The sequence below is a fragment of the Mastigoproctus giganteus genome, chromosome 5 (assembly GCF_048544385.1).
Source record: "Mastigoproctus giganteus isolate SK-2022 chromosome 5, ASM4854438v1, whole genome shotgun sequence".
Lineage (NCBI taxonomy): Eukaryota > Metazoa > Arthropoda > Arachnida > Uropygi > Thelyphonidae > Mastigoproctus > Mastigoproctus giganteus.
In genome coordinates, this window is record NC_143579.1 from 4,829,634 (window position 1) to 4,855,956 (window position 26,323).

Consider the following 26,323-nt stretch of genomic DNA (forward strand, 5'->3'; position numbering starts at 1 on the left):
TCTGGTTGATAATTTCTTGTTGCTGTTTCGTCAAGGGTGCCTCTTCAACAGGGTAAATGGTATCAAAAATGTTATTTATAGTGTCCTCCCAGGTATAGGTGGAAGTACCGTCTATTTTGAGTGTTGTATCAAGCACCTCACCACGTGCTAATTTATTAGTTACAATTTTGTAAACTATGCCTCAGGGGTTCTCATTTCCGGAGATAGACACCAGAGTTTGTCACGATTGCTTTTTGTTTTTGCGAATTTCTTTAGTATATTCATTTCTGACTGTGCGGTAAGCTTCCCTGGCTGCCGTAATCTCTTGGGAGGACATCGTCGCCCTTGCCCGCTGGAACATTTTCCTAGCCTGGTGTACCCTTCTTCTTAGATCGTCTAGCTGGTGGTTCCACCAAGGGACAGCATACCTGTAGGGCCTTCTGCGTGGGATGGAAAGGTCGCAGACGCTTCTGATAGTAGCGGTAATGCTTTTTACACAGTCATCCGGAGTTTGTGTGTCAAAGAGTGGAATATCTTCAGGGAGTCTCGTTGACAGTTTAGTTCGAAAGCGCTCCCAGTCAGCCTTATTGACGTTATAACGTATCACATCTCTGGGGACTGGAGGGGTACGTTCCAGAGAGCGAACCAGGGAGAATGAAATCGCTCTGTGGTCCGACGTAGTCCAGGATTCTTGAACAGTCCATCTGGCGAGCTTGCCAGCAATATCTGGAGTCGCCGCTGTAACGTCAATGTTGCTTTCCCAGAGGGGGCCGCTGTAGGTGTGAAGATGACCAGGGCGGTTTATAACTTGAAGTCCTGTTGTGAGGAAGAAATCTTCAAGTCGTGCACCATCCTATGAGCAGATCTGTCAGGTGTGTGACTGTGCCAAAGCACAGATCGGCAGTTTGCGTCCATGGCTATTAGCAACCCCCCCCCCCCCTGAAAGAAGTTGGAGAGCTGTCTGGATAGTTGAGATTGCTGGGGCAATATCTTCTCCAGGATGGGTATATAAGGACAACAAGAAGAGCGGGCCCAGCGGAATTATAATTTGTGCGCAGGCACTGTTTGCAGTACAGAGTGGCGTTATCTTGGTGGTAGTGATATCTGGATTTCTGACTATTATTGCAGCCCAAGGGTTCTCTGTTGTGCAATGAACTGTTTTGTATGTTGCAGGATACCCTGTAACCACTCCCGACTGGACATAGGGTTCTTGAAGTAGGACCACATCTATTTGATTTTCCTCTATTTTTACTTTTAGTTGGTCGGCAACTCCCCCTAGTTCTCTGTGCATTTTGTTGGACAATTCTTATTTCTTTGTAGTTATTGGTTAAAGGGGCTCTATCCATAGTTGATTCTCATTTGGTACAGGCTTTTAGGTATACTGGACAGTTTCCATCCCTGATTGAGTGCTGGTGGGACGCCTTGGCCACCTTACAGTTGGCACAGGTTGGTGGTTGATCTTTTGCTGGGCAGTCCCTGTATCCAAGCCCTTTTTGGGCACAGTGGCCACACGTCGACTCTCGCTGGTTGCATGTGTGCGAAGTGTGGCCAAAGCGAAGACATTTATAGCATTTGGGGACAGGAATATGTTCTTTAAATCTGTGGCTTCCCCAGCCAATGAAAATACGGCTCTGCGTTCCTAGGATTTACCATGCTCTAGTAGAGAGATGGATTACCCAGTTTACGTTAGAGTGAGTTTTTGATTTAGTCTTGTATTTTGGAGTGATGTCATCTTCTTCTGCGTTTTCATGTAAGTGCAGGCTGAGGTTTTTACTGTAAATATCTTCTGCAAGTTCTTCAGGAGTGATGTCCTGATCTACGTCAAACACTACAATTGAAGGCCCTTTTTTCTTGGGAACTTCTGCCTTTAGTCCAAACTTGGTCATATTGGCATTGTTAAGGATAGTTTGTGCCTCCTCCCTGGTGTCTGTTTCTATCACCACACCTGGGTGCCTGGTCTTCCGGATACTCCTAATCTTGACAGTCTTCATTTGCTCCTTTAGATTAGCTGTCAGGGTCTCTTTGACGGCTTCACTAGTGTCAAGCTGCGCATCCTCTACCGGTTTAATCAAAACGATGTGCGATTCTGGCTTTCGTTTTATCCTCTTGGTCTGGGAAATGTTAGGTTTGTTAGGCGCAACAGGCGCGCCATTTCTCAAAGCCTCTGCAAAGGTTTGGGGGCGTTGTTGCAATTTATTTCCCCTTTCCTGCGAAAGAACTTCCAGTTTCGATTGTAGTCGTTCATGACGTAGCCCAGTGGTCAGGAGCGACAGTGCATAGCACGCGTTCCTTGAGTGGACCGGGGGTCAAGCCCGTGACTACTAAATACGATAAATATTTGTATTGATGATTTATTGTAAACTCTACTCACTTGGTTGTCGTGTTGGAGTATAAACAGAAAATTTATGTTCAATATGGATATTTAGGATTACCGTATCCATTTTGCTGAAGATGGTGAGAATGTCAGTGCGGATAGCAGCAGTGACTCTGTTGGATTTCTTGCCCAAATATTCATCATGTGTCCCTCTAATAGCAATGACTTGGTCCACAGGGCTTCCTGATAGTGGGGGACTCTGAGTAAGGGGAGAGGCTCGGGTATTATTATCCTCATGGTCGGAATCACTTGTCGATTCGTTTTCTCCGTCGTCTGGATTTTCCTTTGCTAGTTCGGAGTCTGTCGCATATTTTCTTCTACACCTCTTCTTTAGTTTTAATTTCGAAGATTTGGTTGTCTCTTCATTTGTAACCGGCGCTTCATTTCTTGAGCGGATGGGATAGTCAGACCGCTGCCAGTCAATAACCTCGATATCTGCGTCACTCATAGTGAAGTGTGGGAATTTTTGGGGGTGAGGCAGTCAGTTGACAATTCTGCAGTCTAAGTTCAAGTTGGTAGAGTTTGAGAGAGAACAATAGCGTTTGTTCTCCCTCAAACGCGCTGCAATGAAATGGGATAAAGACAGGTGGTCGCGGGTGGGAAACTATTTCCGAAGGTAGTATAATGCGACCAAGGCTTAGGCCGCAAGCAGTAAAAGCAGCATGACCTTTGCAATTAGCTTTATATATGTTAACCCGTCGTTTCCCAGCAGTGACCTTCAGCCGGTCAGATAATGGCAGCAGTTCGCTTCAGCTTTAGCAAGATCGTTCATATACAAATTAAAATTTAAAGTTACTTATCTGCTATAAGTCCGGTACCTCCATAACCCGTGTGGTTGAAAAGCTTTTGGCGTCCACTACACGATGATATCCATCAGATCAAGTAACAAACTAGATTTAATCACTAAATTTAAATCACTTTAGGGAGCACCATTTACTATCAACTCGTACTACCGGCCACCTAGCGGCGATTCCACAAAATACCAAGGAATACGAGAAACTAAGGACGGAATATCAACCAATGATTGATGACTATCGGAATATGTCATCCAAAGTTGAGAGCGGAGCGCCACCCGTTTAAGATAACAAAACCCACCTGATAGGGAAGTAAACAAAAAAAAAAAAAAAAAAAAAGCTACCACACAATCAAAGAAGGATGCTGAACCAAAGAAAGAGGAACACAAGGATGGCGCTTGCTCCATGAGTGACAATGAAAAGAAACAGACGTGAGACAAAGGCCATATTGGAGACCTGAAGAGGGCACCTAGCCCCTTCACCTATAATTCCTAACTCCCCGGGAGGAGGGGACGGCCACACGCCCCCTCTCCTCGCCATCCCTTGTTTCCCCTTTCCCCAGTTTCAGTAGGGCATGGGTATGCCCCACTGAATTTGGGGCCGCATTCTCTATTGGCTCCATACTTTTGCCTTTCCCCCTCCCCCAAGTCTTCTGCCTCCCCTCCTTCTCTATCTTCACGCTAGCGAAAGTCCCACACATCAAAATTAATACATCAAAACCGCCATACGTCCAGCATTCGGCCTAACAAATTAAAGCAATAATATCCCCACGTCAACGCAAATAACAAAAATCACTTTATTTTATTTTATTATTTTTCTTTTTTTCTTTCTTTCTTTTTTTTTTTTTTTTGGTCCTAGCCGTCGAAATCTCAGGAAACTAAGCTACAGGACCTGCCAGAATAAACTGAGTCTACTGAGTTCCTGACCTGCCTCCACGGGGCGTAAGTGGGGCAACGTTGGATCCCAACAGGGGTCCAGCGGCTAAATGGCCAGAAGAACAACAGTACACGACATTACACGATCCAAGATCCATACACTTTTAAATCTCTGGCATTTACAGTGTACTGTAATACACCACAACGTAAACTACGCGGAGATGGGGGAACCCCCTGGTGCCGCTTGACCCTAAAAGCACTTATACTTACACACATTTACTATCTCCCAAGTCCAGAAGCCATCGATCATCTTCTGGTGTTGTCGAAAATTAGATTTTCACCGGAGTCTGTGTTGTCCACCCAGAGATTCCAAGTGACGACACCTGGATTTGATGGGCAGTAGGCCAACATAGCCGAGTGGTCAGGAGCGGAAGTGCAGTAGCACACACTCCTTGAGTAGACTGGGGTTCAAGTCCCTGACTACTAAATACGGTCGATCTGCGAACCTGCACTTGACCAACGTGGCAGATTATGGTCCATTTCCCTCAGCATGAATTGTTGAGGAGGCTTCCATCCTGCAGTGGGTTGATAATAGCTGCAGTTTATGCACTTGTTATCTATTATGATGATCATGCAACGTCTCGATCCAGTCCCTTCAATTTCCTTTCTAACACCCTTTAGATTTGTATTTCGAAATTATAAAATATCTAATTCTATTTTGTCCTTTTCAATATTATAAAAATTTATAAGATAACTGTCTTATCTTATAAATTTATAGAAATCTTATAGAAAAAAGTGTCCTCCTTCGGATGAACAGTCCCTGATCGAATATTGTAAACTCTTTATACTCCTCTTGCGAGTCCAACAGGTTTGATTCCCTGTCGCGAGGGAAGTAAGTCAGCTTTGTCATCAGGAGGCAGCGGAGATCCTCATAACTTTCACAGTTGTACATTATGTGAGACCATGTCACCACTTCCCCACAGACACAGCCGGGATCGTTTACTAATTTAAAACTTTTTAGTTTGGCATTCAGGGCCCCATGACCTGTTAAAAGATACGTAGTGTACAGTCCAGGGTGAAACCATGATGGTGCTTTTGGGTATAATCTTCCGACATCAGGCAGAAATTTCCTCGTTATTTCCCCTTTTGTGGATTCTGACCACCTAACTTGCTAGACCTGCTGCAGGTGGGTGGCGAGTTTTGTTTTCTCTCTTTTCAGGTTTCCTGTAGGGTCAATGGAGTGGCCCAGGAAGGTGTAGGGAAGCTCTTTTGCGAGATGCTGCACCATGGCACAACGCAGCACCTCGAGGTCAAGGGGGAGTGCTTTCGCCAGAACCTGCAGAGCATGTGTACTCACAGTGCAGCAGGCCCGTGTAATAGAGAGGAGTATTGTCCGCTGGATGGAATCTAGTGTCCGTTTGATAACTGCAGTAGTTGCTTTCTGGAACCAGATGGGTGAAGTGTAAGTTATGGCTGGTATAAATGTCGTTTTGTAATACAGTCCCAAGGTGTGCCTCTTGAGTCCCCAATCCCTTTTAGCTATTCTTGAGACGAGGGCAGAATATCTCCTTATTTTCTCTCGGATATGTTTCAAGTGTGGGTTGAAAGATTGGTTCCTCTCCAGTGTGATTCCTAGATATTTCACTTACTGAGTAGTTTGATAGTTGTATTTTCTACTTTAATTTGCGGTGGTCTACGGAGATTTAATGCCTAGAATGTAAATGGTGGAGACGCAACCACCGAACTTCATAGTTTGGTCGGTTGTTTTAGGCTTTTAAGCCCATCAGCAACTTAGGCTATATTGCGCCGTATGTAATATGTCTGTAAATTGAGTGTGTTCTGTGGTCGATTTGCTGGATGATAAACTAGAGTTTCTGGGAGGGAAAAAACCATACTACATTCTCCTGAGACCGACTCACAGTTGGGGTGACACGCTGCGATAAATTGTTTTCCAGGCATACTCCTCCGAGACACGGCCATAAGATCGGTTTTTTTTACCCTGATTGATAACTCTAAAACAGCTTTCGGAACTTCAGGGGCCAATTACTATGGGTTGCACTAGGCGATTGGTCGCCTCCGTAGCTACGTGGGTAGGAGCAGCAGTGCGTAGCACACACTTCTTGATTAGACCGGGGTTCGAGCCCGTCAACACCAAATACGGAGGATGCGGAAAGGTCAGAGAATGACCACCGCATATTCCCGGAGCAATATGGCCTTAGTTGCTAATGCTCCTAAAGACCAAATAACAAACAAACAAACTATGCGATTATGTGATTTCTTGCTGTGATGGTTGCTTTGGCTGCTACATCCCGTCCTTAAAATCGAAAGCGGTGCGGCTCCTTACATGTCATCCTTCTACTAAAGTCAGTTCCTGTGGTCTTCTTCTTACCACACTTCTGAGTGCTCCTCAGTATCTTTCCCATCAATTTCTGCGGACTTCCCGGACGTGTTCAGTTGTAACAGCATCTGATTTCTTTTTGGTGATTATGAAACCACCATTGATCTGGTCTCCGTTGTCAATGCGCAAATAAACAACAAAACAACCAACCATTGATCTGGAGCGTTGCAGTTTTCTGCAGTGGAAGAACGAATTGATTGCTAATACTGGGAGTCATCCCAGAATGCTAATATGGCACCCTATGGTGAATTCCCGTTGGAAGTCTCCAGGATCAACGCCTCATCCCATCTACTTTATTGAGCGATCTGCTTGCTTCTAACTTTTTCCCGAATCCAAGGGGTGTCCAGATACTTGGTCATTGCAGTGTGTGAAGTTATTAAAATTCCCCGAACACTTTCGGATTTGCTAAAATGCTGATGCTTTCATAAGTGAGCTTCAAGATCGGGAATTCATATAATTTAAAATAATTGTACATTACGACTTAAAAATTGATTCTTCTGTTCTCTTGCATAAAGACAAAATGGGAGAGGTTCTCTTGTGCGTTAATAATTTCACAGACTGCCGGTTTCACACGGTTCACGATACGCTAGTTGGCAGAGAGGCACGAGTTTCTACTGTGTCGTCTGCTCTCAGCAATATTGCAGACTTGTCTGAAATATAATCTCTGCGGAAGGTATTCCAATGTCTTTGGAAAGGTAGAGGTGCTTCACGGATTCGTCATTTAGAACAACGGTTCGCCCCTCGGGAGCGCATCGCGTTAATATTGACGCTGACGAGTATGTGTGGGTGCGTGTTTGTGTGACACGCTGCGAATCCACCCTCCATGTTAGCTGAAATGTAGAAAATGTGTAGGCTCCTTCGCTCGCTCGCCGTGGACCAGAAATAGGTCGGTTGATCTCTTAGCGGAAAGCGCGCATATATGTCGAGATGCCTTGTAAAGATGAGAGCGAAGGTGCGTTATCTGCGCATCTCTTTTATCAAGAAAAGCTCCTCCTGCCATCAGTTAAGTGGAGAAGTGTTTAAAACATTCCTCGTGACCGCTCTGGCGGAGATGAGTTTCGGATGCCAGACGTGCGAGCAATTTATGTTTGTGTTGTCATTCCCGAATTTCTATGTGTGAACTCTCTTTTGCACGCACCACTTTTTCTCATCCCCTTCTTTGTCGGCGGAGTGCCCCGATGATTGAAGAGCTTTCCAGAGGCACTAAATTTCTTGCTGTGGATACAGATGTGAGGCATTTTTGGCCCACTCCCAGAGTCCCGGACAGTTCAGGGATCATTTGTCTCCGTTCTCTGCCACAGCGTTACTTACCAGGAGCGGAAAATTTGGATCGAATGAGGCTGCACATGTGGGAATGTGCTCGACAGTCTCTCGCGCGCATTTCTTGGTCGCTGGACTAGAATTTCTGCGCTTGCACTATGCATTGTATAATCGTGGCAAGTGAATGAACTCGAGAGGAGACTTGACCCAGCATCGTGAAAAGTACCATTCGCTGCCTGCTAGTTAAAGCGCTATTCACGAAATCTTTTTTTTATTTTTTCCTTAATTGCGACTACGAAATTTATGCAAAATTTTTGCGGGGGACGTGGTTTCCAGAGAGGGGTCTTGATGTTTCATGCAGGTATTATGCAGACCGTAGGACCAAAGCGGATCAAAATATTATTATTGTTTCTTTCAATTTCTGGTACATATTATTTGATAGGTATGTTTATAAACTAGTTGAGCTGCCTGAAACACATGACTTAAGGTTATTTCACCTCTGGCAGAATTTTTATTCTCTGATGTTTAACAACTCTCAATCTCAAATCTGACAGCGAAAAGATGGCGCAACGAGATGTCCCTTGTTAGCACTTTATAAAGATCTGGTTCCTAAGCCCCTGTAATGCCCTTTTGCCACCATAGCTGGTAAAGAGATAATAGAATTGATTAAGTAGGGAGATAATCTAGGACTGTCCATGCTAATCAGGACAGCGCATCATTTTGCCTGTGGTATGACTTCATCTCCGATACTATACTTGATGTGTTTACGCATATCATTGCGCTGCCTGTGTCACGTGATTAATGCGTCGGGCAATAGCGAGTGACTTCAAGAGGGGCATGTGAGCCGAGCAGGAAAAAATCTTAAACAGCGCCGGATGGTCTAAACATAGAACACACACACACAGCTGTTCTGCCACTCTCCATAATCCATCGAGCAGTCTGTAATATTCGCAACTTTCTGGATGCATCCTAAGTTTCTTACTCAGCTCGACAAGATGAACTTCCTAATGGTGTGCTGTTCCTTTACAGTTAATTGATGTTAGAACTGCAGTAGGGAAAAAACCTTACCAATTTACGGTCAGGTATTTAACTCATCTGATTATGTTCCGGATGTTCCATCAGGTTCACTAACACCAGCGTTTTCTTTGACAGTTATGTGACAACATCACAACGATTCCTGAGAGAGAGAGAGAGAGAAAGAGAGAGAGAGAGAGAGAGCGAGTCTTTTTTCCTCCTTTCTTACACCTTTACACTTATGCGTAGCAGGAAGTGACATTGGAGTTTTGAATGAATCTTTCTATGTACTTTTCTTCCCTCAGAATCTAATTATAATTATGAAAAGGGATTGGCAGAAGTGTACTGTATAAATTATGAAATAAATATCCATAATTCCTTGAAGTCGAGTACCTAACCCCTAGCGACTTCGCATAGCATCCAACAACATCCTCTTAATTTCTCGTAATTTCGGAATGATTAACGCCCCAAGCCTATAAGGGTTGGAGCGTTAATCATTCCTCGTCTCTACCCCACGTGCTGGATCAATTATGGCAATCCCTTCCCCTACCATTACGTTCTGTATAATATAACCTGCATAAATAATTTTTTTTTCCCAAAACAACATAGCTTGCCTGCTCAATTCACTGGAAATAGATCCAGCGAGGCCCTCCTGGGTAGCAGAGTTGATATTATCACGGTCCTTCCCAAACTGGGAGGAAAAGACCTCAGTTTGACTCTCGTAATTGAAGCGAGGAATTTTTATGGGCCTTTTTTCAAAACATGGCCTAGTTAGTTGGTCTCAGACGAAGGTAGCTTGGTTTTCTCCCCCTCCGGAAACTAATATCAGCAATTTAGGCACAATATAGCCTAAATTGCTGATGTGCCTAAAACCCTACAACAATAAGAACAACAAGATCCAACGAAATACTGTCACTTTTGTTGTTATTTGGGGTTTGTAGCATCGCCAACTAAGGCCATGTTGCTACATGTATATTATCTGTAAATTGCGTGTGTTCTGAGGTTGATTTTCCGTTTGCTGGACAAGGAACCCGAGTTACCAGGAGAAAAAAACTATGCTACCCTTGGCTGAGAACGACTAACTCAGCCACGTTGTGAAAAAGGTCCGTAAAAATTCATCGATGGGATTTGAACTCAGGTCTTTTCCACCCGGTGTGGGGAGGACTGCGATCCTACCTCGTGCTACCCACGAGGGCATATTGTCACTGCAAGCAATCTAGAGTGAAGAACCCATCTGAAGATCACAGCCTACCTCAGTATATAACGGGAGCATCCGGAAGGAAACTAAATATCCATTCCAGCTTGCCGAACCTCAACTCCTCGGATCAGGAGAAAGATGATGCAATACCGAGACTATAACAACAGCTTATTGAAATTTTTTTTGAAATCATGAAATATAAAATTAATGTTTAACCGCAGTTTTTTTGTAATAATATAATGTAAACAATTTCTCCTTATAATTGCATATTGTAAACAATACTGTGAACATTATTGTAAACATTGTGAACAATTATTATTGTGCCTGTTTTTTGTACACCCATCTGACCCATCCATTTGCGTAAGAGGAGTGAAAGCAAACTTTCCCCGAAATAAAGAAATAATAACAATAATGCGTTTTTTATAACGATGAAATAAATATTAAATTAATAAAAATCCTATGGCCCGTTATCAGTTAAAAATATTTAGTTTATTATTGTTATCTATTTATATAAACGTAATGACTTTGCCCCTACAAAGCCAGAAGGCAAGGCGGGCATAATACAAAATTAAAATGCATTTGTCCCAGTGAGATTCACATATACGTTCAAGATAGGATATTAATATAGGATATATTTGGGATAGGATATTAAATTTATTTATTGTTCTTTTTTTTAAATTCGGTTCTAATTTTCACAAAACGATGCGAGTCCTTGTACCCGTTGAGCATAAGAATCCCTCGATTGGCTGAATTTTCTTTTTTCCTTCAAGAAAGATGATTTCGCTTCAAATGCCTTGCGCTGTTGTCATGTTTTGGATGAAACCAAAACACGCAATTTGCGAATTTACTTTGAACACCATCTTGCCATCATTACCAACACCGATCATTGTGTGTGTGTGTGTGTGTGTGTGTGAAGTAGATGGTGCTACCCATAATCCGTCTCGTTTCTCCAATGTCAGACCACGGCGATGCCCGATGATGCTGTCAGATGCGGGTCTCTGATTGGCTGCCATAATCTCGACCCTATTTAACGCAGAATTCGTGCAATTTCTTATCGGGGATGTTTGCGTCCAAATGTAAGACAGATTGAGACTTTGGCCCACCATTTCCCGGTATTTTGTCTTCGGGCCCGGCGGCCTAATGGCGTTGCTTATTTCTTGGGCGGAGACTACCTTTCAGAGCTTTCCACTGCAGGAAAAGCGAGGGTGACAAATGACCACAGCTGTTCGCCTCATCTTCGGGCGCAGCTCCAGTCTCGCGTCGCCCGGATGTACGGAGATGTTGGCGGGAGGCAGTTAGGAACCAGCAGAGCACGTCAGGTCAAAGATAACATGTCGTTTTGTTTGCGGAGGCTGCAGACCAACATGCAGCTGTAATTGACAGATTAGTCCTGCTTGTTGCTGATCTATCTGCGGAATGCCAACGTCGCTACGGCACTGCGCGCCCTCTTTTTTCTGCCACCATTAGCAGTGCGGGATGTTCACGGTTATTACGCTATCTGAGGGGGTGTTTTCTGCGTAGCTGACACGATTGCTCAGTTATGATAGTTAACCAGATCGCGAGATTTTGCTCTGACGTAACTGAAGGTTACGTCTTAAGCTTGCATTCTCTGCAGGTGCATCGGGGCTCTTGCAAACCTAATTAGCGAGCCTTTTGTTAGTTGGTGAGGTGTTCGTTTTTGCACCACACACACTCTCTAACATTGCGATGATCTTTGAGCATGAGGGTGTTCATTGTCAGCGCGAATATTCAAATCCTTTTTATATCCATTAAGGCATCTCCTTTGTAAACAGGAATAAGTTATTTAAATAATCTGTTTCAGATTTCATCTTATTCTACTCTGTACAGTAACACACACACACACACACACACACAGCATGCGCAATGGATATGTCTACGAAACTTTAACATCCAGTACGAAATATTGATTTCCAGGTGTCCAACAGTTAAGGTACATTTTAAATAGCATTTTTTTTTTTAAATTACAAATATCTAAAAATGTATGAAATTATACATTTTTAAAAAAAAAAAAAAAAAAAGAGGAAAGAAAAAGAGTTGTTTATGTATAATGCCGGGACTTAAGAGCAATTGAACGCAATAGGTTAAAAGATATTGTCTTATAACTCCATTAGTCTTGCAAAAATATTCAGCGCTATCATGGCCAACAAATTATCATCGGTGATATTAACCAGCGTTGCATTTTGGCAGGATCACTTTCGGGGCAGCTGGGTTGATGGGGCCAAGACAGTGCATTCTGTGCTCCGTGGCTCATTAAAATATTCTGCGGTGTTGCTAAAGGTTCCATTCTTAACAAACCCATCTCACTCTAAACGTATACCCGTTTTATTTTAATACAGGCGTACCACAAGGATCATCGGCAGGCAGTCCCCAGTTTAGTTTTAATGAAAATACTAACGACTTTGTCTGTTATTTGAGGAGCCAGAGGAAACCAAGAAATGAAGTTAGAATCGATAGGCTACCAATGGAAATATTTGAAGCGACGAGAAATGCAGTGAAAGGGAACTGACTTACCAATAACTTTCGTTTATTGAGCATATTATTGGATTATAAGCTTAATTTTACAGATTGGTACTAATGATTCTACTGAACGATGGGGAATGTTGGCTTTCTGCGTGCATACGAAGTAATAGTATTAGCAACGTGATGCGAAGAAGCAAAGCTTGTACAGTACCAAGGAAAAAGAAAAAGAAAAAAGAAAATATGTACGAATAGGCAAGAAAGAAGAAAAACTCTGGAGAATGACTCTCAATCCAAGGATAAGCTCACAGAGTTGGCAGAGAATAAAATGTCCTGTCAGGCAGTGCCATCAGGACAGATCAGTGAACAACAACTCATCTCATATAGCTGGATATCAGCTTAAAGTGGATTGCTTACAGTGTTTCACGGATGATGCAAATATCAGTAATGGCTGTGCTTCGACCAATGAAACAATGCTGTTCTTTGGCCCAGAGGGATTTCTTCTCATTTCGTGTTGCAGAGGTGAAACGGTGAACTCTAAATTGAACACGGATCCAAAAAAAAAAAAATGACAAGGGGTGCCCCCCTCTCACCAGTTGTGAGAGGAGGCACCATTTTGTGCACTAGAATGGCGATCACTTTAGTATCAGTGTTGCCAACTGAAGTCAGTTGAAAATAGCTGAAACACAACGCAAAAATAGATAAAATCCTATGTTAACAATGAAAAAAAAAAAAAACTTTTTTGTAGCTAAAGGGAATTTAAACGATTGGTGTATATTTTCCGAAAAACGACGAGGAGGGCACAAGCCCCGTTGCCCCTACTCTGAATCCGCCACTGCGGATCCTCAAAGTCCATCTGCAATGTCATCGGAAACAGGAAACCCGGATATTTGACAGTTTCATTTTTGAGTTGACTGAAACTTTTGTATGTCCGGGGGTGGTGTGCAAGTAACAAATAAAACTGATTTTTATGATTAGTTGTCCTTCTGAACACAGACATAATAATTGAGCATGTCTCAAAAATTTTCACGAAGGACTTACATGATCCAATGTTCTTCATTAATATGATTTTATCATATTGAAGGAGGACGGATCATATATGGATTGATGCTATTTGGGTACTATTACAGTTATTCGTGTGCAAGACAATGGATAAATCGCATTGTCTTATTTCGTATATAAGAATCAGATCAAAGATCATACTCTAATGGCATATTTGAGTGAAGTGGTACTCGTACTGGCTTAGATCAGAGTCATCGGATATCACATTTTGATATTTTGTTGTTAATGGAGTTGGCATTAGTACTTTAATGTGCAGCCACAAAACAATTTTATTAAAACAATTTTTCAGCTTAGCTTACCTTCGGACTGTCTAATTATGTGTGTCTAAGAAAAATTGAACATTCTCGGGGCCATCTTCGCTATGCTTTCGTTGTACTGATAGAAATTGAAATAGCCTATTACGTTGTACTGATAGAAATTCCCTATAGACCTCGGTTTGGCTTAGATAATGGCGATCAGCAATCCATGACTGCTAGAAAAAGTTCTTTATTACGTTTGAAAACCATCCAAGAAGAAACAAGAAGACAATTACAATTGGCTTACAGATACCTCCAGTGGATAGTGGAGGATTGGAAAAATGTTGCCTGGTTGTCCCAGAGGCGAAACTATATCTTGTAGACTCCCTGCAGAATTTCGAAACATTCTCACGTAATATTAAATGACCATACCACACCACCTTAAGTCCTTTGAAACAAACAAAACTATTATATATATATATATATATATATATATATACACACACACTAGGGTCATCCGGTAATTTCTTACAGATACCCATGTGTATTATATCTGTAAATTGCGTGCGTTCTCTGGTCGATTCCCTGTTTTGCTGTACGAAAAAACCCAGTTTCTGGAGGAAAACGCTTGCTATCTACGCCTGAGACCGACTAACTCAGCCCTCTGAAACAATAACCTCTCCTACGTGGGGGATCTTTTGGAATGGTAGTATTTCCATGCGTGATGAATTCCAATTTCACACTCATCGAGAGAACCAACATGTGGTTAAAATAACATGAATCCATGGACCCATCCTGCTAGTTGTCAACAATGTAGGCTGGAGATGGCAGTGTAATGCTATGGGAAGTGTCATTTAGGGATACACATTGTGTTATAGATCACAATAATTACCTTCTAACACACCTGGTTCCTAAGCTCTGTCTACATATTCGAAGTCTTTCCTCATTTGGGTGCCCTTTTTCAGATCTCACCAATCCGGTTGCGCGTCCTTGGACCCTTTTAGTAGAAGCTAATTCCAATAGAGAAGAAACCGTACGCAGTCCAATTAAGGATTTCAGAACCATGAGTTTGATATCCCATGCTCTGATATCAACTCATAGTTCTTAAAGGGGATGTTAAGCATAAAAAACAGAAGATTGATAGAGGAAATGTTAGGAGAGGAATAAAAAATGCGATGTGAATCAGAGAATTTTGATGGGAAGATAAAGATGGATATGTGTTGTGGATTCGGGAAGATCTTTTGAGAGCGTAAATTTGAATATAGTTTTGAAGGTAGATATAGGAGCTGATAGGAAAGATAAAACACTGACAGAAGAATTGTGTTGGAATCAAAGAGAGTTAAGCTGACGAGGTGTGGTCAATATAAAGAAATATATTGGTAGAGGGGCGAGACCAGAGTGCCGTCACTTCCCAAAATTGTTGAACACACATGTAGAAAATATTAAGGGAATGAATGGGGTACAAAGAAGGAGGTGTGACAGGGATAAAATTGCAGTGCAGATTATCTGATACAGAAGAGGGGTTACAGATAGGCCTGACGTAGCGCAAGGTAGTCAGGAGCGCAAGTGCAGTAGCACACGCTCTTTGAATGGACAGGGGTTCAAGCCTGTGACTGCTAAATATGATTAACATTTGTATTGATTGAGTTATTGTAAAATCCACTGACCTGGTGGTCGTGCCGGAGTATAAACAAGAACATTTTTTAACTCCTGGCTTGGAGCCGTGAACGGTATTATGTATGGCGTGTGCCTTTTCTATGCAGTAAAGAGATTTTGTTGTGAAGGCCTAGTGCAGATTGAAGAATACGGGATGGAAATAAAGTTATTGTAGGTACATAGTAGGAAGGGATGAAAAGAAAATAACTATTAAAATGAATGATAAGAAATATTACAAGTGAATAAATACGCATATAGATAGCAACCCAGAGAGTGAAGTCTCGTAGATTACAAGGCCTATGTTAGGTTACTAAGAGAAAAAACGTATTCTTGCTTGCACACTAATGCTAGCAGTGAAATAAAGAATTACAGACCTGTTAGTTTAACTTGTATACCAGGGAAAATATGGAGTCACTGGTAAAAGAAGTAATGCAGGATCATCTAGACAAGATTGCAGTTATGCTTCAGACACAGAATGGGTTTGTTAGGGAGAAATCTCGTTTGACCAACTTGATTAGTTTCTACGATGTGTCACAAAGGAACTAGATGCAAAAAATAATTTTGAAATTATATACTTGGATTTCAGGAAGACTTTTGACACTCATAAAAGACTGTTGTACAAATTGGAGCAGTGCGGCATTAAGGGAAAGTTCCTGCTGTAGATAAAGGATGGTTGAGCTGGAGAAGATAGAGTGGTAATCAATGGACATTACTCTTCATGGACTAATGTTATTAGTGGAGTCCCCCAGGGCTCGGTGTTAGGCCCTATGTTGTTTTCTGTATATATAAATGATATTGATAAAGTTGATTGAAGTTTGCAGATGGTACAAAGATTGGAATGGTGGTTAATGACGATATGCTATTGTAATAGGATCTAGGAAAGTTAAGCAGATGGGCTGAGAAATGGCAACTGAAGTTTAATATTGACAACTGCAAATTATTGCGTATTGGTAGTAGCATCCCCAGAGTAACGTTTTACACTGCCAGGAGTGTAATACCCCAACTCTGTGGTATTACACTCCTGGTAGTGTAAAATGAAAACTATCTTGGGGGTAATTTTGCAGGAAAATATGAAGTCCTCGGAGCAAGGCAGACATGCAACTAGGACAGCTTATGCGGTTTTGTCAATGATATACAGGAATTTTTGCTACCATCGATGTAGCTCAGAGATACGTTGTGCCCTCATAGAATGCAGTAGACACTTCCACGAACACTGTTCTTCTGATTGGTTTCTATAATTCCTGCTCTCTCTCTCTCTCTCTCTCTCTCTCTTCCAAACACGTGCCGCTTGACTGTCCACATGAAACCCACACAACCAACTTTTCTTCTTGCGCATCTCTTCAACTTCTCTTTTTTGGAACAACATTCCTTCCCACGAATTTCCTGAAAATTACAACCTGACGAAATTCAAGTGTAATGTCAACAAATATCTTCTTTCATCTCAACCTTCAACCTATGCTCATCAGTATGGTTTGAAGGTTGAAAAGACGGAAAGAAAGGTTTCGGTGCATTTCTTATTCGGGGGTTTTCTTTAAAAATGCCTCACATCACATGTATTTGAACATTTGTTCGTGCATTTCCACATATTTTTTTACTCATGTCATATATTTTTCATCATGTGTCATGTAAACATAAAATTGTAATGCACACGCACATAGAATGTAAATACACGTTGTGTTGTGTGTTTTGCGCTGTTGTGTTGCAGCTTTGTGGTTCATCCGTTGCAATTTTTTGCGTTGCTGTTATGTTGCATTGTTTGTTGATGTCTTTTATGTTACCAAAGTATTGCTTTATATGTTATTTATTTGTATTTTCGGTTTTACATTAAATGTTTTGTACGAGTTCGTAATTCTTTATTACATCAATGCACCATCCTCAAAAAAGGAAATTGTTTTTATACAAAAAAATAATTGTGTGTCTGTGAGTGATTGGATTTCGATTCAACCATAAAGTTTGAATATTTTCGTCCGGGAACATTGAATGTATTAAACTTATTAAATATATATATATATATATATATATTTTTTTTTTTTTTTTAAGGAGAGCTGTAGAAGTTGATTAATTGCTTTTATTTTTTCGTTCATGTGTTTATTTCTTATTTGTTGAAATTGGGGTGGGTTTCACATTTTAATGTTTAAATATAACTGATTTACTTCAGAATGCTGTTATTTTTTTAAAAAATTAAATTAAATTATTTTGTTGCGCTGTTTAACTTTGTTGAAAGGTATGTTTTGTTTCTTTTTTTAGCCCACTGTGAGAGTATGGTGAATTCGCCACGTCACTCGTTTCGAAAGGTCTTTATTCTACTTTCGTCAGACACTGGATTATTTCTTAAAGGCCTCTTCTGTTGAAGACAATTCCACGAGACGTGCTCCTCATAAAACAGGTCTCGTGGAAGAACTCCAGAATTACTCACGAAGAAAGCCCTGTAAGAGTTATTCTGGGATTTTCATTTCGGTATACATGCAAATCGGGATATGAACGTATATATACACATACACTCCCGCCTGAAAGTTTGGAATCACCTTTCATTTTTCTTAATTTTCAATGATTTTATTAAACAAGACTAACTTTTTTTCCAAATTTTAGAGAGAGAGAGAGAGAGAGAGATAATCTTTATTGTCCTTCACGGCCATAAAGCCAGGGGTTTACAACCTCAAAATTAAAATATTTTCTATTATTTCTACATATAAAAATCGAAAAAAACTTAAATAATATTTAAGAAATTTCTAGAGTATTCGAGAATATTCTATAAAGGTACATAAGACTCCTAAATGTAGTAGAACGTTGTAGAAGATTCCCGAACGTGATAGAACGTTGTAGATGGATCTAGACTATTCTAGAAAGTGGGAGTATTGTTTCAATATTATAGAAAATTGTAATCTTGAGTGTTTTGTAATAATATAAATTGAGGAGAAAGAGCTGTAACTTATAAACTCGAACACCCATCTTTCAGAAAGCGTGTTTGGTGTAGGTTTTGGGCGTTGCGTGATAAATATGACAAGAAATAAGGAAGTGTGGTGTTGAAAAAATAAGTGCTATCATAACTCTATAAAAAAAAAAGTTATTACATGAGAAGAATTGGCAAAAAACTAGGCGTTTCATTTGGAAAGACATACTATGAAGTGATCAATCCAAATTTGAAATGTTTGGATCCAAGCGTTCAGATTATGTCAGATGATTAACTGAAGAAAAAAAAAGGTGCCACATTGTATAGTGCCTACAGTCCAGCACGGTGGTGGTTCCATCATGATCTGTTACTTCTGTTTTTTTTTTGAGTGGTTGACACTGTCAGAATTGAAGAAATTTTAAGAAAACAAAGCTATAAAAATATTCTGAAACATAATGCAATGTCCTCTGGGCTTCAACTTTGTGGAAGAAGTTTTATTTTACAACAGGACAATGACCCCTAAGCACAACTGTAAGCTTTGCATGGAGCTTCTGGCAACTAAACAACAACAGGAGGAGGAAGTATTTCAATTATGATGTGTCCACCCCAATCGCCTAACTTAAACCCAATAGAGCTTTTATGGAATCATCTATGGAACCATCAAGTCCTTGAAGTCTGCCCATCTACAATATATTTAATTATATATTTAGAATAAAATTTTGAGAGAACCTTGCATATCGCGTGGAAAAATGTTAGTGAAGACGCTATTATAAAATTAATCGCCAGAATGCCATGTCTGTGTAAAGCAGTGATAAAATTTCGCAGAGGATATTTTAATGAAACATCAGTATAGTTGATAATATTAATTATTTAATATTTTTTTGCAGTAAATTTGTCAAGGCTTAATAAAAAAAGTATTAAAATACTTTGTAATGTGTTGAGATTTTATATTAAATCTTATATTTTCAGTTAATTAAAAAAAACACGTGGTCGTTCGCTGTATTCCAAATTTTTCGGCGGGAGTGTACATATTGTTTGGTTTAAGCTAGTTTCATATATGAAATAAGTGTTAAAAATGTTGAAAAAATAGAGAATTATAAAAGTAGAGAATTAGAAAAAGAGTTTCAGATCAGATTAACGTCATCAAGATATTGATTAAACATTACATCAGCCTGTAAAACTTATATTAGAGTATTTATTCAACCGGATACCCAGGGAATCAAATGACAAATGAAATTTAATAAGAATATGGAATATAGGTATTCAGAGTAAAAGTATAGGTATAAGGCCAAATATTTAGGTAACCTAAATTGGAGTTCATCGTTATACCCTATAATTAAACACATAATATATAATAAAATTTATAATAAAATGATGATGAAGCTAATTACTGATAAAAGGATACATTGAGTGGTACGTTTTATAGGGCCAGCACCACTCAATACATCGTATCAATAATTGGCTAAGGCTAGTTTCTGTTTGCCAGTTTGTCCAGGTTCAAATTTCTAAAATTATAGATTCAAATACTCTAAATTTATAGATGCAATTTATGTTAAATTTAGCAGAAAACTGGCTGAATAAGTGCTAGCCCGACAGATAGCAATGAATCAAAAATAGTGAAAGAGAGTGCCAACTAATAATTTTCTTATAGGTTTATTTACTAGTGAAAAATAATTATGTAGTGAAAAGGAAAGGCTCTTACTGATTTAAGGCGAAGTGGAAGAGGAGTAAGAATAGCAATAGTATCTCAATTTCCCTCGAATTGCTCTAATAGATTTTGAGGTATAAAAATTTAGGGTTAGCAAGCATAAAGAAAAATCATATTATAGAGATACTTCGGATTTACTGGGAGCGTAACTGCCCATCCCTTTAGTAGGGATCCTGGTATTACAGTAAGTAGTGATGCATGAAGTAATATTGAAGAAATTATGGAATGCCAGATGTACTATATTACAGAAATCCAATAAAGAATAGAGAAATATCTGATGTAATAGAAGATTTTAGAAGAAAAAAAATAGTAAATAACTTATACACTTGATGTAGTTAAACTAAAGTCAGTAGTGAAAGAAAGGGACTTGGGAGTTATGATACGGTCAGACATGAAATTATCTGAGCATTGTAAACAGGTTGCAAGGAAGACCCATGGTGTCCTATCGATGATTAATCGAACAATCGCTAGTAGAGATAAGGACGTCATAATCCCATCGTATAAGACTTGGAATGCTGTGTTCAAGTATGGAGACCGCGCCTAAAGAAAGCCATTGTTCTTCTTGAAAGGGTCCAAAGACTCTTGGTGAGTCTTTGGACTCACCAAGAGTACCTTGATTGAGGTGTTTAAAGCCTCTGAGAGGCATAAGCAAAATGAATAAGGACGAATTTTTCACGGTTATAAATGATTGTAGAAATAGGGGCTATAATTTCAATTTACGGGGAGAGATGTTTAGACTGGATAGTTACCTACGGGATGAGGGCAATGCAAGGTTGTCTATTTTATTTTCTTTTATTAATTATTTTCTATTTAATTATATTATTAATATTATTTTTGCAGTATAAGCCTTAGGCTTCCTTGCACCATGTGGCCATTACTAATACTAATCTGGATCTGTTCGTGGATATAAATACCTTTCGCAAATTAGCCAATCTTAAAATGAATAATTTTGACTGCGCTTCATTGTCAAAGAAAACTTTTTGTTAAAGTTGTAAGCATTTTAATTTTTTTAATTTAATTTTTTTTGCCAAAATCCGCATTTTTATATTCATAATAATTGTAAAATTCATAAAATATTAATCTTATGTAAATAGACATTGTCATTGGAGTGTATCATTCTTTTGATATTTTGTCCATTGGGAACATCTTCAAAAATCAATCTAGAAAGATTAATTTTCATTTAAACAGCAGTAGATGGAATAATTGATGTGTCCAGCAACAAAGTTGTTCATTTAACGGCAGTCGCATATCAACAGATCGGTAACACTTAAACCCATCGTTTCAACAGTTCTGAAATTAAAAATCAGATTTTGTAACAAAACGAGTCACGAATCTTACAAGAATTTTACAGAATGAATCCAGTTGCCGGTAGAAGGAAGACTGCATGACTTCTGCTGCGTTGGAGGTGGTCGCCATTTTAGGTACAATTATACGTTGTAATTTGGATGTCTAATAAAAGCGGATAATTCGAGTACCGGTACCCAAACAAAACACCCCGTGTCTAGAGTGCGTACCATTCGGAGCTCAATTAAATGGAACTGGAAATGGATTTTTCATAAAGCAAAAGTCCCGATCAGCGATTTCCAACGTGCAATTAGTGAGTCAGCGACAGTGGATGCTCGTCATGTTTTATAAAGTAAAGGGGGAGGCAACGCGGATCCCCAAATCCTTGCCGGTTCAGAAATTACTCGCGGTCAAAAAAAAAAAAAAAAAAAAGCGCATCTACGGTCAATAAGCTGTATCTGGACCTGCGTAGTCCGTCTGACATTAATTAGCCGACTCCAAGCCGGGATTAAGGACGAAAGGTCGCTGATATGGCGGGGTACCCTCGGACAGCCGCTAACGACGTTCAGTTTTTGCAGTTTGTTAAGTGAAAGGCAGGAAATGAACCCGTTTGGGGATGATTAAATTGCACTTTCCGTAAACATGTCATTACAGTTGCGATTCGGGGGTAATTTAAAATCCCTCGTATCTCGGGGATCCTTCTTATTGTGCATCTGGCGACTGCATCAAACAGATCAGCGAGACGTGTCGGCGATAGTTTTTGTTAATATAATTTAGGATCGTAGCTGCTCGGCCAGGTGAATGACGTCACACACGCGCGAGATGAGATTCCAACGCAATGCCGGTCTGCAGACGGTTGGCTCCCCCGTAGCACCGCAGACTTCGGTGACCGTAAGGAGCGAAGAGTGCACGGAAGAGTACTCACGAGATGCGGAGCAGACTGCGGTAATTGCGAGTCCCTCGGTGCCCCCGCCAGAGATTACTCGGAGGTCCGCACTAACGAGTTCTCGGGATCTTTTCAAATCGACGCATTTTGCGTGAGGATCGGAACGGTGTGCCGATACAATTCTTCCTGATGAGAAAGACGCCTCTGTCACAGCGGTGAAAACGCTGCGGATTCACTGATCTGGATGCTCATTAGGCTCGTGTTGTCGCGACTTTGTATCGCTCCATAGTTTGCGTCCGTCCCTGCGCTCTTCACACTCGGCCTTTCTGGACAGACGGATTTCAAAAGGGCTGATTACGGATATGCCCGCATAACAACTTGTTGCACGCGCAGGAGGAGAGGAGACGAGAGGAGGGAGGGGGGGAAGAAACAGCGTTGAAGAGCTCCGGACGAATAACTAGCGGAGTGATGTTCACGCATCGCACAGAGAAAGTGTTAAGGGACAGGCTGTGGAGGAGGGATGGGGGTCGTTAAACATACGCCCGAGTGTACGCATTTTGCACGGAAGAAGGAATCACAGTGATGTGCTGCTGTGGGCTGTAGCCTATTACTCCTTTGGGTTCCTCGAAGGAGTAATAGGCTTCGTGTCTTCTATAAGAGATCCGCAGACTCAATATTTAAGACATTGTTTCGTTAATGGATGGACCCGTTAACGGGCGCTCCTAGGGTGTGGACATTACGAAATTGTCTTTTTATGAGAGTTCTCCTAGATAACTGGTGCTGTCTGGGAGAGGCTTATAGACTAATTCCGATTGACACATTTCGGCGCTCTAACAGAACCCGACCACCTTCTTCCGTGGTTGTTATTAGCCAGATTCCTACGACAACATTCGCTTCTCGTGAACAGCGAAAGTCGACAAAACCTAAATAATGAAAGGAGGCTGCCACTGTTCAAACAAAATCGTACAAATGGATGCGTAGTGGATGCCAAGAATGCATTACAATTTTACTGAGCTGGACAAACAAACTTACGTTCTATTTTTGTTCTTCGGCTTCTTGGACCTCCTAACACGACATTGCGGCGTTCCATCAGTCTGACGACCCCGAAAGTTGGAAAATTGGCGGGCCCTTCCGTTCTTTATCACCAAACTTCGGCGTGTCCACATTCGGGAACTCCTCCGTCGGTCTAAGGACGCCCGTGACATCACCTGTGTTATGTGTGTGTGCCTCCGACAGGTCGTGTTTCTTGCGGGGAAGTGCATAGGCGCGTGTTTTTCCGTCCTGGACCGCATGACAAATCAACGACTTGACGAGGCCGACATGCGCATAAGGGATCGGACCAGCGGGTAAACAGCCTGCATGCAAACACAAAAACATTTGCATGCAGTCGAGACGTCCCTTCTCATCTGATACTGGTGGAAAAGGACGCAGCGATGCACGCTCACGTGTCCGATTTCGTCTGTGAGAACGGGAAACTTGCCTCTGACTGTTTCGTGATGCACGTGGCTCTGCCTCTTCCCTTCTACTGTTCGCTCCTCATCTCTGGTTCCACGGCAACCCCACATCTCGCTCGCTCTGTGTAATGTTGCTGCCAAAAGCTGCATCATGGCGATGCTTGCCAATAAATTTAAAACGTTCAGTTTTATTTCTTTATCCGATCAGACTGAGATGGTAGAAACAGATTTACAATCATTTAAGAAATAAAAGCGAAATTTAATGCAACACATCTAAGTAAATATATGAAATATTTCAAAACCATTTTCATATTTTGGGCAGTCCTACACATTTATCTTTAATTGCGTAGGATACTGATGGGACTGTAATTATGTTTTTATATTTATTAAAAAAAATGAATATTTATATTATAGACCATTTCTTAATTTACAGGCAGATGCATCCCTGAAAAGTCCCGAGATGGTACAAACAGTAAATTTTCAATAAGAAATAAATGAGGGAACTTACGAGTGATAGACAGTTATAGACGTACATTGATGTACCAAATTTTATTTTTATAAAGGGCAGTTCAAAATTGTTCCTAATTTTGAACCACCTAATTTCACTGGTTAGATTCTTGGAACTCAACCTGTCCAAGTCCGCATGAATCCTAGGAGGACTGGGTAGCCATTCTCCTAGATGGTTACCTCAACAGAGTCCAGCCTCATGAAGATCATAGGATGGTTTGGAATGATCAGTTTGTCTTTTCTCAACACTTTGATAGTTCCAAGAGAAGACCCTCGCTGCCCAGTACGTGGTAAGATGCATGCCCTCAGTGGCCTTCTATGCCTCATCCCTTTGGACCGCTGCGTAATCTCAGCTGAGAACTGTTCTGGCCATCGAATACTTGGTCCTGCGTTGGCTCCACTGAGTTTTCGGATAGCATTTTACCATCTCTAGGCACATTATCCACACGTCCCTAGGATGGACTCCTTGGCAGTTTCGTCTAATCAAAACAAATATTGTTTTGATCACATGAATTCTTGCTAAATTACTCCCACATAGGATTGAAAACCCCAAGCATGACAGAGACGCTATTATGGCTAGCTGTTGTTGTTGTTATAGGGGTTTGATGGCGCATAAGCTGCTTTGGCTATAATACGCCTATTATGACTAGCGAGTCTTAACATACTCAGAAGTGATAACGCGTCTCTCCTGCCCCAAGCAACAAGACTAAAGTGTCTTCAAAGGATGTTCCGTCAGATCATCCGGACTCTGTTACCTCTCATTAGTATTTCTGTAGGCTAAATAGGAAAAATAAAATTACTTCTCTTTTAGCATTAAGATGCGGTTTACGTGGAGCCAATTTATTTCAGTTCTTTTAAAATATATTTAATAATGGATTATATATTCATATTTGAAAATATCTATCGGAGCTGGTTGATAATTATTTCTTGGGGTTTCTTGGGTTCAAATGCATACGTTACACCGAATTATATCCTATTTATGTTTATTGTTCAAATATAAAATGAAAAAAATAATTACTCTACGAATTATTTTCCAGAAACTAAGCAACATGGAAAATATGAGAAAAAAAAATAATAGCATTATAAGAACATAATCAACTCATGATGGTCGCTGCTAGAGATGAGGGGATCCAGGTGCTAGAATTCATTTGAAAAATTTTTCTAGAGATATCGATAGACATTGCAGGATTTGGGTTGATTCCTTGTTGTTGAGATGATGAGACACTCGAGAAGAGTTGCTTTATTTTGGTGAAAACATCAGAGGTGAGTTGTTGTAGAGCTGAGAACGATGGGGAATTTTCAGTCACTTTATTTTCTTCAGAAAAATTGCTGACAGCAGATTGTAGTGTAGATCTGTCGTCGTGGTATTTACAGAGGTTACAGCGATGCAGAATGTGCGTCCAGGTTTCCTCAGCATCCCTACCAACAGAGATTGGTGGCAGACAAGCCAAATTGAAATAGTTTGGAGTGGATGGAGCCGTGCCCAGTTAGTATATATACGATGTTGTTAAGCTTGGAGAAAACCATTGTCGAACGTTCTTGTTGAGAGGGAAGGTAACTGCTGGAACAGCAGAGTGGGCGATTTGACCAGTAGTACTGGAATCCCATCGTGATTGCCACACATTGGTAAGGTCATTCCAAATTCTCCATTTGTCGATTTTGATGTCAGCAGTTAGGTTACTTGAGATGCCGAGAACCTCGCCAGCAAGAAAGTGTAAAGTGTATTTGGTGTTTAACGGCACCAGGGTTAGCCCATTTCCGCGTTGCATTCATTGTTGGTATACCAGTTCACTGGGAAGGCCAAAGATTTAAGGTGTATGGATTTTGTATAAATGTGGTGTTGTGTACCGTTGTTCATCTGGCCAGACCCCTGCTAGGGCCCAACGTTGCCCACACTTCGCCTCGTGGAGGCAGACCAGGTACACAGTAATTTGAAATTTTACTCTGGCAGGAAAGGGGGAGTTTTCTTTCCTAGGAGGGAGAGAAGTTTTTGTTGAGATATTGGGCCCTGTTTTGTCCGTAGCCAGGGATAATTGCTTCCGACCTCCTTAAGGACCCGTTCTGATGCAACAATCAAGAACATGAAAATAATTATACGTTCAAAGAAGTACATCACGTGTTTGTTTATAATGGGCAAACGTTAAGTAAGATTGAAGCCTTACATCACGTTCAAGCTTCATCCATGTGAATTACCTGCTGATTTACTGGACACTATTAAGCTTTGAGATCCGTTTCTGTCTTTCATTAGGAGCTATTTAAATGGTATTAAT

General features: G+C 40.7%; 1 long non-coding RNA gene across 1 annotated transcript in view; it reads right to left on the reverse strand.

Moving 5' to 3' along the window:
• LOC150085138 (uncharacterized) overlaps positions 1–23,312 on the reverse strand; it is a 38,073-nt gene extending 14,761 nt beyond the window's left edge. Inside the window, exon 1 of the long non-coding RNA XR_016546918.1 lies at positions 23,125–23,312. This is a non-coding gene — a long non-coding RNA (uncharacterized LOC150085138). The remainder of the gene's footprint in view (positions 1–23,124) is intronic.
• Positions 23,313–26,323: the final 3,011 nt, after the last annotated feature.